The 15,181-nt window shown below is 45.1% G+C and overlaps 1 protein-coding gene across 1 annotated transcript in view, besides 1 other annotated feature; it reads right to left on the bottom strand.

The window, feature by feature from the left end:
• The window catches only part of Cdrt4 (CMT1A duplicated region transcript 4), a 41,903-nt gene that overhangs the window by 2,768 nt on the left and 23,954 nt on the right, over positions 1-15,181 (bottom strand). The window lies entirely within an intron of this gene.
• Positions 3,378-6,924: an enhancer, noted in NCBI's record as "VISTA enhancer mm62". NCBI's record gives its function as "enhancer in: neural tube[3/5] | hindbrain (rhombencephalon)[5/5] | dorsal root ganglion[3/5]" and the evidence as "EXISTENCE:transgenic organism evidence [ECO:0001131][PMID:17130149]".

The raw sequence follows: 15,181 nt of genomic DNA, 5'->3' as shown, positions 1-15,181 counted from the left end.
GCAAGTGCCAAGATCTTGCAGGGTAGACGTTGACGTGACCATGACTGAAGCACAGCAAGCAGTATCCATGGAGTCTGCTAAACATGTTGTGCTCTCTGTCAGCTCAAGAGCAGGTCCCTCTTCCCATCCCCCAACTCCTCCTGTAGGCTTCTGCTCCAGTTCTCTCTCATTGCTACAGCTTTCTTTATATCACAGATGCAAATGGCTTTGGGAAAACTGGAAAGCCAGGGCCTCCTCATGCTGATCTGACAAGTGATCAGTAGCCACTCTGGGGATCCTAAGTCCTGTGGTCTGTCCCTCACAGGAGAACTGGATGAGTCCTAATGCCTGCTGTGTGGCCTTGCTCCAGCTCCTTGGGTTGCCATGAGTGGCTCTTCAGGGCCCTGCTTTCAGATCTCCTGGATTTACAGTCTGAGTCCTGGGCAGACCCTGAAGGCTCCAGGTATTGTCTGGTTCCTTTAAGTATGGCAAGGTCTCACCCTCTGACTTGAGCTTCTCAGCCTGCAGCTGGGGACATAAGTGGCAGAGATGGCCAGACAACCGCCAGGATTTACCTAGAGTGGCCCAAGGACAGGCTGAAGACAGGCTGAAACCAGAAAGTCAAATTGTTCCATGTGCTCATGAATGTGGATGATTTGGGGGGGGGGGGGGACCACAGTCAATGGTTCGCAACCTCATAGGCCTATCTAGCTGGAGAGCTTGTCCAAGCAAGCAGATGCCAGAGATAAAATTTAAGTTCTTACACTTGCATAGCAAGAAGTGTACAGGCTGAACCATCACTCCTCCATGTATTATTTATTACTGTTTTTCCATCTCTATGGCCTCTAAGTATTTAAAAGAGTCGTGGAATATTTCAGCCTTTACCTGCCAAAGCCCCATGAAAGCATGCTGAAGATGATTTTCAGTAAGTTCCCAGGAGATGTTAGTGCCACTGGGAACCACACTCAGAACTCTTGGTCTAGGGTCAGTGCTTCCCAACTTTAATAGCCCTAGAATCACCTGCAGAGACTAGCTGTGCCTGAATCTCAGATGGATGCTTCAACTCAGTAGATCTGTTTCGAGAATCTGAGAACTTGCTTCTACAAATAAACCCAAAGGATGATGATGCTCTTGATGCATGGACCGCACTGAGTACCACAGCATCCTCTGCATAAGTAGCGGTGCCAAGTCTATCAGCTGCGACAGAAGTGAGCCGTGGTTTGCTGACTTGTGTGGACCATCCACCTCTAACGTAGGTACCACATTTGCATACCTTTTGTTCTCCCAATCAAGGAACTGTCATGGAATTATAGAAACTTTAAAATCTGAAACTCCTACAAATGATAGCACCCTGGAGATGTGTTCATATTAGAAAGAAAAAGACTGGTAGTTTGGATGAAGATGGACCTATAGGCTCATACGGACTGGCCCTACTGATAGGTGTGGCCTTGTTGGAGGAACTGCATCACTGGGGAGGGCGGAGCTTTGAGGTTTCAGAAACTCAAGCAAGGCCTAGTGTTTCATTCTCTTTCTGCTGCCTGCAGATCCAGGTGTAGGCTTCTTGGCTACCTCTCCAGCACTATGTCTGCCTGCATGCCACCAAGTTATCCTGCCCTAATGACAATGGACTAAACCTCTGAACAGTAAGCCAGCCATAATCAAATGGTTCCCTTTATTAGAGTTGCCATGGTAGTGATGTCTCTCCACAGCAATAGAAACCCTAACTAAGACAAAATCAAAATCCAATTTTTGTCAAATCTTTGTGATCCAGGTCTTACAGGATTCTCCACTGAGTTTCAACGGCAATACTCTACAACAAGGCATTTTAAAATACAATATCAATATAGTTCTTCGAGGCTACAAAACATATCATGCTAAAATGGTCCTCTAACATAGAAAGAGATACAGAGACTTATTTTAAAGTAAAATTTAAGGCTTTCTTTTTTTTTTCTTCTAAGACCAGTCATAGGTTCTGAAATTTTAAGGTCATCCATTCTAAGTGCCCTCAAACAGAGGGCATCCAAGTGGCCACCCAGATCTTGCCTGTCTACCTTCAATGAAAGAGTACTCAACTTACCATGCATGTTTATAGAGCTGTTGGAATTTGTGCCCCCACATAGTGCCAGACACTGGAAACACACACACACACACACACACACACACACACACACACTTGGAGTTGATATTTAGGGGGTTGAGAATCCCCTTTCCTTGCTTCTAAATCCCCAGTTAACAAATCTGAAGTGTCTGGGGGGCTTGGTTCATAGTGTACCCTGTTCAAAATGGTTAAGAGAGTCTCAAAACGCACCAGGAGGACTTGTCCGTTGAAAACAACAAGCGATAAAGAGTTGACATAAGTCAGAAGACAAGCTGAGACCTTTCATAATTTTCCTCAAATCTAGCACAAGGGTTCTCTTTTTTTTTTTTTTTTTGGTCTTCCCATAAATAAAATGCAAAGCCGTACAGTCTCCAGACAGAAACAGCATCAATGGGGGTGGGGAGCCCACACTGAAGTAGCTTTCCTGTTTCTCCCATAGACACCAAGGTCCACATTCAGCTCTCCCCAGTCTCCACTCAGTTTCCCATTTTTAGAATCTAGCCTGAGATCCTGAGCTCAGATTCAAAGGAGTGACACTGACCTGGAACGTGGCATGACTGTGGTGGCAGGGACTGTGATCCTTAAGTTAAGGTCTCAATTGCTACTTAGGAAATGAAGACAGCAGCGAATTGAGCCCAGCTTTTCTTAGAAAGTGTCTTAGGATTTCTATTGCCTGGAAGGAGAGGCAGCACAGGCTTTGGAATTAAAGCTTCCCAGAAGGGTGAAGGCCTTGAGGAAGGTAGGTAACAGGAGGTGGATTTGATCAGTGCTCTGTTGAGTATTTGTATTGAAGTATGCCCATTGAATCCCATTACTACACACAAATAACATAGTGCATGTATTACATACTAGCTGAAACGTCTTGAGAATTGTAAACTTGACACAGCCTAGACTCATCTGAGAGGAAAACCTCAACTGAGGAATTACCTTGATCCAACTGGCCTGGGAAGAGTGTGGGGGTGGGTGTTGTCTTAATTGGTATAGTGTCATCACTGGGAAAGTGGTCCTGGGCTGTGTAAGGAAGCTAGTGTGGGGCTGAGTGTGGGGGTGAGCCGGCAGTGGCTCCATGGTTCCTGCTTCTCCCACCCCACCCCACCCCATGATGGACAGTGACCTGGACATGTGAGCTAAATAAATACTTTTGCTTTTGATCAGAGTATTTTCATCACAGCAATAGTGAGGAGATGAACACCGGGTGATTCTAACATGCGGTACCCGTTGTGACTGGGTGCCTGTGAGTCTACCCACCCAATCGCTGAGGATTTATAAGGTGATACTAACTACTCAAGAGACAGAAAACAGGACCAGGAGGTTGTCTGAGACATTGGCTTTCTTTCAGTATTTGCTTGTTATGTGCTGTTTCTCAGTACCCTTCCAGACACTAATGGGGTCATGGGGCCTTTCCAGAACCATGTGACAATAGTGGGTGGACTTAGATCAAAGGCAGAAGCTAGCCAGTGGCTTAGAGTGCTGCGGTGAGGGGGCAGGCAGTGCGGATGGATGGGATTCTCCTAAACTGATTACCTCACTCTCTGTCTGCCACAGGCTGGCCACTGTCTGCCCTTATCTCAGGAAGCCATCTTACAAAAGGATTTTGTGGTTCCAGGCAGGATTAATGGATTAGTACATTGGTACAAGTCAACTCCGCTCGGGCTTTTGGCCTGATACTGTAAGATAGTGTATGCTCAGGAGTGAGGTACTAGCTTTGTCTGATGTTGCCTAAATTGTCTCCCATAGGATACAAGAATCTCTCAAGATGCTAAAGGACGCTGTTTAAAAAGAAAGGGGATCAGAGCACTGATCAAATAGGTTACTTAGCCCAAGAGTCGCCATTTATAGGATCTATTTTAGACATGATTGCAGGCATATGAATACGGCCCACCCAGTTTGTTTAAACACCTAGTAAACACCTCCCCAGCAGTGTTTCTCAGGGCTTCTTCTAGGTTGACTTGCTTTGTAGCCTTTCAAGAAATAGAACGAACATGTAGAATAATCGATCTCCTTTGGCATATGGATCATTCATTCATTAGACTGGGAATCTCATGCAACTAGAAATCAATTCATTCATTAAAACATGCATGAAGAATTTTAAAGAAGGTCCTTCCCCAGCCTTTGGGACTGCATGCCTCAGAGAATGCTACACCAGAAGAGCACAGAAGGGTAGAGATGCTCAAAGCATAGCTGGCTCTGTCATTACTGGACCTTTCTGAAATCATCCTCAGAAGCCCACAGAGCTTTGCAAATGTACAAGAGCAAGCCGGCACAATGGCCACATTCCTCTCTTCTGCCTTCCTCTCCTCTCTCCTTTCTTTCTCTCCCCCTCCCCCCTCCTCCCCTCTCCCTCCCTGTTGTCTGCACACTTGTTTGGCTGGGATCACTTTCAACCTCTGCATTTTCTCTTCCTGTCCATCTCCTTCCCTGCCCTGGATCCTTTTCCACTGTCTAGCCACTCCCCAATTTACTTTTGGCAGAGGAGGAATCTGCCATTAAGAGCAGAAGTGTCTTAGAAAAGCTGATCTCTGAAGTACCAGAGTGGGAATCAACCCCGTGTCGTGCATGCATTCCAGGGCTGATCTTCAGGCAGAGTGACCTTCCGGGAGCCCACCATTCTCCCCTTGAACAGGGCCTTCACAGAGTCCCTGCAGTTCACACCTGGAGGAAATACTGAGTGCACACCACACCAACCTCTGCCTCCTCTCCACTCTCTCTGTTTTTCCGCCTGCCCCATCTCATGAACACCTCCTATCAACCCCAATGGACTCTGGAGAGTCACTAGATATCCTGAGGAGCACTGGCTACCCTGGAACTGTGAAGACAGAATGGGGAGGGACAAGTTGATCTTTCAGGAAAGAAGAGCACTATCTGTTCCTCTCCCTGTATGACAGTGCATGAGCCACATTCTCTTCCTCACCACTGCCTCTCAAGAAGAGATGCAAGTCCTTTACTGCGCTCTCTTATGAATCAACTTCCAAATGCTGGGCCACTTTAATCGTGGCAAGTTCTGACACAGAACAGGCCTCTTTGGGGGATGCCAATAATCACTACTCCAAGTGGGGTGTTACCTCTCAGAATCTAATCAGAGCTTCCCATTTTCTAACACCAGCCTGCCATGTCTCGATTCCACCTATTGTGTGTGGGAGAGGCCATGCTTCCAGCTAATATGGCTACATGGTACATGTGTTCTCTAACTAACAATGTCATAACTTTCAGGTGCTTTGCTCTCCAAGCATGGAAACAGTCTTTATTTGTAAACATACAGCATGATTTCATCACTGAGTTTACAATGCACTTCAAAGACTACACTTCTAAACAGTGCCCTACATTGGCTCAGAGCCCAGTGCATTTACATTTACCTCTTGCTCTAATGTCTGCCCTTCTCAGTGTACAGGATCTGCAAAGTAGGTTTCCCATACTTATAAGAGATCAAACAAGACTAATATATGCCTTTCAAATCATCAGAAAGAAAAGCCAAGAAAGCCATGTACATAAAAGTCTAAATAAATCCCAGTATCCCAGTCTGCACCAGATACTGAGCAAGCTGCTTATAGCCCTGCAAGGAAGCAAACCACCTTGGATGGGGAAAGATGGAACAGAATCAAGAATCAGGAAGGAAAACATTCTGCTGAACCCGAATGGACAGATGGACAGCTCGAATGGACAGATGGACAGCTCTGGGTCTAAATGACAGCCCTGATGTTCTCCACTTCTCTGCTCAGGACATATTGCTCCCTTAGGCAGACCATCACTGCCTCCAAATGGCTGCTTTTACACACAAATTATTATGCTGAACTGGTCGAAGCAACACTTCACAAATTCCCTACCAGAAGAAGTTCTGAGCATTGCACAGCTCTCAGGAACAATCATTGAACACAAATATTATATTTACTCAAGAAATACTCCATCTAACATAATGTTTCCTTTGATGAGGTAATACGAAAGACCCATTAGACATAAAGCATACATGGGCTGTATTATCGATAAATCAAGTTCCAACTTAAAAATTAAATTTCCAGAACAAACCAAACAGGTACAAAGGAGCCTTTCTACCTTTTCCTGCATGGGCATTTTGGGTAGACTCATACATTAATCAACTAGTCAAGTAGGAAAGATATAGAAGAACAACCCTAACAGCCCATACCCAGGAAACAAACATGAAAAGATTTAGGCAATCCGTGCCCAGAGACCCCCTTACTGCCTGACAGCTGGCTCCTAAGGCGTGAAATGGCCACACAATGACTAATCAATCAGAAAGAGGAAGTCCTGTTCCCGCTGGAACAATGCAGGTATTGTGAACCCAGAGAACACATGGGGGAAGCAGCCAGAATTTCCCAGGGCTGATCTCAATCAGAGGAGGTCTAGGCAACCTCCTCTCAAATGCTCAGAACTCCTGAATGGAGGGTAGGAACCCAGACTTTAGAGAGAGTGAGCAACTGACCCTTCAGACCCTTCTAGAAGCAACGAATTAAAGTAACCACTCACTCCGATTAGATTCCGCTATTCTAGCATTATTGACAGCTGGGTCCCAGTTGATGCCAGAATGTGACAAAGCACTGTATCACTAAACACACTCAACTCTCAGGTCACAGGTGACTCCAAATTATGATTGAACCAAGTTCCCAGTTGTCTGAGGTGAATGGTCTACAGATGAGCCACAATCCAAACTGTCATTTTAAAAATTGAAGGATTTTCACATTGTCACAAAGGCCCTTCATACCCAGCAGTAACTGTCACTCTAACACAACTTGAGGGATAAAAATTAAACGGAAAGACACAGCGGCATTTGGCAGGGAAGGCAGGCTCCGAGCAGGACCTAAGCATGGTGCAAACCAGAGGATGGAGGGAAGTGCACAGGGCTCAAAGCTTAGTTTAAACTCTGCCTTGTAAGTGCAGTTCCTTACTTCTCTCCATCTGGGGTCACTAGAAAGCTGTGAACAGGAAGTAAATTGCCAGCCCCTTAGAAAAGCAATTAGAGACATGTGCCATGGTGGGTGGGTGGGGAGATTGGCCATCTCTTTGTTTATGTTTCCCAAATTTAAGTATGTATTTTGTCGCCTGCATTGGTATGTGCTCCTATAATAGACATTATATATCAACATTGATTTGGGGTGATATATTTTTAAATCTCACAATCCCAGTGCCATCTGGCAACTACCGTCTTACACTTACTCCTCAGGGACTGTCGCTTTTGCTCTGCCATTATTCGTATCTTTTCATATCATTAAGTATTCCTCATAATTATTTCAGAGGCTACTCAGCAATCCATCCAAGGAACAAATTATTATTAATGATATCTCTGTTTGAGGATTTTTTAAGGTGTTTCCAGTTTAGCCACTATAAGTGATGTGCGGCATCTTTTAAATTGCAGGCCTCAAACAGCTTTCTGATTTTCATGAGGCACAGCAAACACTGCCTGCTCAAGCTTTCTCCTCTGCAAAGATTTCTACATGCCCAAAGCCACTTCCCCTCTGCTGTGAGCTGAGCTCTGTCGTCCTCCTCTCTTATATTCATGGATAAAAAACCAGGTGAGATGCTTGCCTGGTAGACTCTAGGGCTCCATATTACCAGCTCCAGGTCTCCCCCTCATTGTAGTACAACCACACAAGAATAAGAACAGGAGACACAATGGATTCTGAGACCTTCATCAAAGCAAGGCAGAGGCCTCCAGGAAGGACCTTCAGGCTGAAGGATAGTGTGGTAAAAGCCCTCAGTCATCATTCCTGTCACAGAGGGCCAAAGAAGTATCTGGGAAGAATCAGTTTGCCTGGTGGCCCAGGCCTATAATCCCAGCAACTCGGGAAGCTAAGGCAGGAGGTTACAACTTCAAGACCAGCCTAATAGCCAAGTAAGACATTGACTTTTAATTTAAAAAAAAAAAAAAGTATTTAAGAAGTAAAAACTTGCCTGGCGGTGGTGGCGCACGCCTTTAATCCCAACACTTGGGAGGCAGAGACAGGCGGATTTCTGGTCTACAAAGTGAGTTCTAGGACAGCCAGGGTTATACAGAGAAACCCTGTCTCGAAAAACAAACAAACAAACAAAGTAAAAACTTCCTGAAGGTTATATGCCCTACCAAGCATGCACAGAGACCTACATTCAACCCCTGATACCAACAAATAAAAGGACCCCAAGAGTCAGTTTTTGTAGGGAGATGACAGAGCAAAGTGATGCTCTCATGAGATAATCAGAAAGCTGGATGCTTTGTGGTATGACAGGGACAGAGCAACAGGGCCCAATAGCCCAAGCCTCGGGAGCATCATGGAACCCAAGAGCCATCTTTGAGTCTCTCAGCACAAAGCCTATGGAAGTCTCATTTGGCAGGATGCCAGGTGACTGCCGAGCAGGCCAAGAAGCCACAGAAAGCAAACCAAAACCACTGTGGGCATGAGCTGCTTAGTGAAGAGACCCCCAGCACCACACACTCCCAGAGAAGCAGGGGCTATCACAACACTGTCATACAAAGCACACCTCGCAGAGGCCCTTCCTGAGGCTATGAGAAATTGTTACTCAAGTTACAGTTAGCAAAATAAGCCAGTGTCAAATGACACCATAGGACTCCACTATCTGCGGTATTTGAAAGCCTGACTCACAGAACCAGTTGCCAAGGGCCACGGAAACAGTTGCCAAGGGCCACGGAAACAGTTGCCAAGGGCCACGGAAACAGTTGCCAAGAGCCACGGGAGAGGAAAGGAGAGGGGCTCGCTAGCAACCTTATCGCTTCATGCCTTCAGTATCACTGACACTTGGAGATTACCAAAGAACATTTCTCCAGCCATCTCTCTTCTGAAAGTAATTCTAATCTACTATCTGCTGAACAAGCTCTTCCCTGTGCTGTCGCATCTCATCAAACCTGTCCAAAGCCCAGCCTTGTGTCTGTTGTCATGCTGTACGTCTGAAAACACGCATCCTCTGTCTCCATGCCCAGTTCTGTTAAGTGCATGGCCATGCTTCCTGCTCGCCCAAGTGGAAACTCCTTTTTCCCTACTGTACACCAGTTTTAGGGTCTATTCCCCAAACTATTCTCTTTCTGGTTCAATCTCCATTTGAAAGCTACAACTAGAAACCTTTATAAATCCATTCATTTCTACAAACATGCACCAATGCTCACTGAGTGCCAAACACTAACCAGGCATGAGCAGGGAAAGAAAATGAGCAATATCTGATTATGTCACACTCTTATTTAAAATTCATTATATACTGCCTAAAATAGAAAAGGCAAAACTCCCAGAGCTTTGGGATTACAAACTCCTCAATACCACGCCCCAGAAAAGTATCTCCATGTTGATTACTTTTATGTCAACCTGACACAAACTAGTCATTTGGGAAGAGGAAATTTCAACTGAAACAACGCTGTTGTAAGACTGGCCTATAGGCAAATTTTCTTGTGGGGCATTTTCTTGATTAATGATTGGTGTGGAAAGGCCCAGTTCCCCATAGGTGGCATCACCCCTGTGCAGGTGGTCCAGGGCTGTATAAGAAAGCAGACTGAACAAGCAAGTCATGAGGAGCAAACCAGTAAGCAGCATTCCTCTGTGGCCTCTGTCTCAGTGCCTGCCTGCAGATTCCTGCCTTGGATTTCTGATCTGACTTCCCTGAATGATGGACAACAATCTGTAAGATGAAATTAGCTCTTTCCTCCCCAAGTCGCTTTGGTCATGGTGCTTTAGCTCAACAATAGAATCCCTAACTAAGACAATCCGCACCTTGACTTCTATAGCTAAGTCTGCCCGGCACACACAATACATACATAGATGAGCACATGCATAATACATGCACATCTGCATATGAGTGAATATATATGAACATATACATGTGCACAAATTAGTACAGACTTGGGTCCATGTATGTACATTAGCGCTTATACACAAATGCTCACTTACACACAAATGGTGATGTTCGTGCACACGGGCATGTATATACAAACACAGATCCATACTTCACACTCTCAACATCCATCACTGGTGGCAGAGGAAATGACTCCCATTATGCACTAACACATGATAGTGAATAAATCATCAGGGATTAAAAGGCTCAGGCTGCACCTGGACCTCAGTGACCTGATCTAATTAAAGTCAAATCTGAAAACTGAGGCTGAAATTAGGAGATACTCATGACCACCACCACTACTACCACCAGTGTTCAATCATGTGAGCATGCGCGCACGCACACACACACACACACACACACACACACACACACACACACACACACACACACACAAAGATTTCCAGGAAGCTCTACCAGTACTTTGTCAGATCAGAACAAAGAATATACCCTGTCTCCTGGCCCCCATAACACAGAGAGTCCTCTGAATCCTTGAAAGGAAGCCCAGAATGTCCCCACCCCCACTTCTACCCCCAAGTCCACGGGTTTCTGCCAGAAAGCAGGTCCTTGATCTCTTCATTCCCTAGGATTCTCAAGTCATGTTACTCCTTGTTTCTCTGAAGCCCTCGACACCATACTAGACCTGCAGTCACTGACAATGTTATCTTCCTTTCTCAACCTGTGGGTCACAGCCCCTTTGGGCATCAAATGGTCCATTCACAGGGGTCACCTAAGACCATCAGAAAACACAGATATTTATAATACAATACATAACAGTAGCAAAATTATAGTTATGAGGTAGCAACAATTTATTTTTATGGTTGGGGATCACCACAACAAGAGGAACTGCATGAAAGGATCGCAGCATTAGGGAGGTTGAGAACCACGGTTCTCGAGCGTTATGCTGTCATTATCAGTAAGCCTTCATCTCAGAGCCCCGTGCAAACATCTAGCCTCAACGTCCCTGGAACTACTCACCTCCAACAGTCTGTCCATCGACCTATCTATGCCTCTCTATGGTGTCCTCACTTCCTGTTGTAGAAAAATTTAATCCCAACCCAGGGGTTCTACCCCACCTTTGATCATTCAGTTCTCAGATAAAGGCACACAACTTTTATCATTTACAACGAGCCTTAAACAACACAAGACTTAAATAAGCAGACCTGCCATATTGCTTTCATCTGGCTAAGAAAGGACCTAACACCACCTTGCCTCTCTGTCTACCGCATTTGCAGGACAAGCGCCCAGCACCAGTTAAGCAAAAGCTGGTTCTTCCTAAGTGTCTCCATCTCAGCCACTAGACCTGGTAGGAGACGGATCTGACTGCATGCCAGGTCTCAAATGGAATGCTGGTAGCTGGCATTCCTATGTTGTCTACCAAGCACACTCTAAGCGTCCTATGCTAATTAATTCTGACAAAAGTCAATTTTATCCCCCTCTCACAGGCAAAGAAACTAGAGCCTGTGGAGCAGGCTGTCTGGCTGCCGAGGGCTTTACTTTATTACTGCCTCTGCCTCAGACGCATGTCCCATTGCTAGCTTATTTTCCAAGAAATGATTTTAAATTCCTGTCATCTGCTCCACCCCCACCCCTATCACCCTCAGCAACTTGTCCTTTCCGATTTCAGAAAGATCCAAGAATCCATGATTCAGGAATGCTCTCACTTCCCTCTGTAGTTTGTACTAACTTGCCATCATATGTTCCTGGCCACTCTGCCCTCGGCCCGATTGCTATCAAAGAATGGCTTTCCACTTATGTCCCAGGCCTCTGCACTTTGAACTCTCAAAATGGAATAGTCTTTGGTAGAGCTGGGCATTCTTATAATCTAGAACTATTTCCCCCCTTAGCTTTCATGACAGCACGCAGACCGGATTTCTTCCCACATAGCTTAGTCTCCACTGATTATTTCTGCAGACCTTCCCCATTTCATCCCCACACTTCCCCAGTGTGTCAACGGCTGTTTGGCTCTACATTCCACCAAACTTCAAATAAAAACCCAAATCCAAGTGTATATCTTTATTTGTAGTAAGAGCCTATCCACCCCTTCCAGGGCCCTGACTTCTCCCAGATCTTGCAAATCCCTGGAAATACAGATATAATGTAACTGAGGTGTATAGTCCTGGGAGAACAGAAAACCATGACCTTCGATTAAAAGCTAAAAGAGAATTTCCGAAAGACCAACTGGGAAGTGATCTGTAACCAGTAGTTTTACAGGAATCTTTCTAGGCATGAATATACACAATTAGTACACAGCAGATCAGAAATGCTAACCACATAAGAAATATGTGTGGGTGCCATTCCAGGAAACCTGGGAGTTCTGACAAAAGAATTTTTTGTTGGGTCAGAAATCCAACTAAACAACAAAGATATTAATGTGTCTCATTGGCATGGTGGAGGGATGTATCAAATACTTCCAGGACCCAGGAACAAGCCCTTCGTGGCATCATGTGGGTGTCCTGCCCCTGGCAAAAGCCTGACCTTTGAGAGCCCAGCCTTCTCCCTGATGGTCCAGAGGGTGATTGACAGAATTCGCCAATGTCCCTACTGTGGTCATAGCGCACATTGAGCAATTCATTTTGAATAAAGTGTAGCACAAAAGCAACAGTGTGAGTTCAAGAAAGGCCAGGAACAGGGCTTGAAACGGAAACATGATACTTGGAATTCGTCAGCCGTGGGGTTCTCACCTTTCACACAGAGAAACTTGTGATTCTCACCGTGTGGCAGTGCGAGGACTTGTGGATTGTCATGAAGACTTAATAGCTACATCACATTAAGAAGTGAACACAGATTTAACCACATGCTATGGACCTTTTGGGTTGGCTGTTGTCATCATAGTTAATATTCAGGAAGGGGTGCCTCCCACCGTGCCAACACAAGATGACCCAATGTACAGGCTTGAGAAATAAACAAAATTCATCTTGCTAAAAAATGAGTCACTGCACATAAAAAATGGAAGTAAACCATTAAGTAGTTTATAAAAAGATCTGGTGAGGGATCCTTCAGTACACTGGTCCTCCCCATCACCAATCCTGGCCCACACATTTGACTTTCTAAGTGCCAAAAGCACTGTTTACACCATCTGCCAACCAAAATAACACACTCTGGAGCTGATCCCTGAGCCCAGCCAGGATGGAGGTATCTGTGTTCTCTTGCAGCCACAAAGATACACACATGCACTTAACCACACACAGTTCTGAGCAGAACACCCACACAGTCCTTGGTATAAGAGTGTATGAGTCATGTGCATATGTGTTCATGAACACACACCAGCATATGCATGAATATATATATATATATATACATATATATACATATATGTATATATATATATATATACACACCTATGTAAGTCACCAGTCAAGTCTGTAACACTCCACACACATACACACACACACACACACACACACACACACACACACACACCCCACTCACACCTTTGACATCCTTCATTCCAGTCCTAGACTTTCTTGATCTTCTCCTCTTGGGTCTAGAGCCATCGTCTAGAATGATTTTTTATAAGCAAAATTAGGCCAACAAGCATCATATTCCTACTGGAAAAAGCCTGGGGCTTCTGTATAAGAACATTGATAATGACGTCATAAGGAAAAACATCCAGCTTTACCTCTTGTTCTGGTCAGTTTCGGATGTTGACTTGACCTAGCCTAGGATTCATCTGTGGGAGTCTCAACTGAGGATTACCCAAGTGAGACTGGCCTGTAGCCTGGTCTATGGGGTTCAGTCTCAATAGTTGACTGGCATAGGAAGGCTCAGCCCACTGTGGGTGGTGCCATCCCTGGGCAGGTGTTGCTCCTGGACTGTGTAAGAAAGCTGAGTATGAGCCTGTTAGCAAGCCAGCCAGAAAGCCAGCAAGCCACATCCCTCCACCGTTCCTTCCTTGAGGGTCCTACCTTGAGTTCCTGACCTGACTTCTCTCAATTATGGGTTATGACTTAAAAATACAGGCACTTTCCCCCCACCCCCAAATTACTTTGATCAGAGTATTTTACAACAGCAACAAAAATGCAAGTGAATAGAATGCCTCTTTATAAATGTGCCTTGAACAACTTCCTGAATATTTTTGACCCTCAGATTCCTCATACTCAAGACATGCATCATCCTATTTGATGGGAGGACATCATGCTGGCCCACAAAGGTTTGGTTCCTGGCTTTCTTGAAAACCAAAGCCCTGAGCTACTGGTACAAACTATATTCTCTAATTTATAACTGTACTTTGGTTTTATTTTCAGGTGTGTGTGAGTGGCATGCTTTGGGGGGTGGGTGCACATAAGGATCTGAGGTTGATATCATGACTCATTCTTGAGGACTCTCCCATCTTATTCACTGAGGCAGGGTCTCTCAATCAAACTCAGATCTGATGTGGTTAGCCTCACTAGCCAGCTTGGTCTGAGGTTCCCTGTCTTTGCTTTCCTGGACTGGAATTCCAGGTGGGCCTTTTCACCCACTCGTCATTTACACAGGTTCTACCGATCCAAACTCTGGTCCTCAAGCTTGCTAGGCAAGCACTTTAACTGCTGAGCGCTCTCCCTGGCTTCCAGCTTTATCAATTTCCTGCACATTATATCTGTGCAGAATAAGAGACAGATACTGCCATGTTGAGTTGCCCTGTGTGCTTAAGATGTCCTGGGAGATTTTAGCCCACGCCCAGCAAGGAGGAACTGAGGCCCCTAGTCCAATTGCCTATAAGGAACTTAAGCTTTCCAATGAGAATAGCCAGGTGTATCACTTGGAGGTGGATTCCCATGCTACTGCCCTCAGCCAAAGCCATGACTCTTGTGTCATGGAGCAATCTGGAGATGGAGGCAGACAGTGAAAGTACCTTCATATTTCCCACCCATGGACGACGAGATCACAGTACTAAGTAAATGTAGAGTAACTAATGTAGAGTCACTAAACTAACTAAATGTAGAGTAACTTCAAGATATAACCAATAAAGGCCGTTTACCCAGTGGTCTAAGAAAAAAAAAGCCCTACGTGACAGACAAAGAGGGGATTCCTACAGCTTCCTACTCTTGACAGCACCGGGAAAGCAGATTGGACAGTTCCTCCTTCATCCACCACCATCTCTAAGAGACGGTTAGAATTTCCTACCAAAAGAAGTGAACTTATGTATGTGTGATGGTCAGTTGACTGGGTTTTAATCTCCTAGGAGTCACACCCTGTGCACATTTGTAAGAGATTCCTCACATTTGCAGAGAGATTTAACTGAGGGACAAAGATTCACACTGAATGCTAGTGACACCATCTGGGTCACCACTGGACACA

Source organism: Mus musculus, chromosome 11, assembly GCF_000001635.26.
Source record: "Mus musculus strain C57BL/6J chromosome 11, GRCm38.p6 C57BL/6J".
Classification (NCBI taxonomy): Eukaryota; Metazoa; Chordata; class Mammalia; order Rodentia; family Muridae; genus Mus; species Mus musculus.
This window is presented reverse-complemented; position numbering and strand designations above follow the sequence as displayed.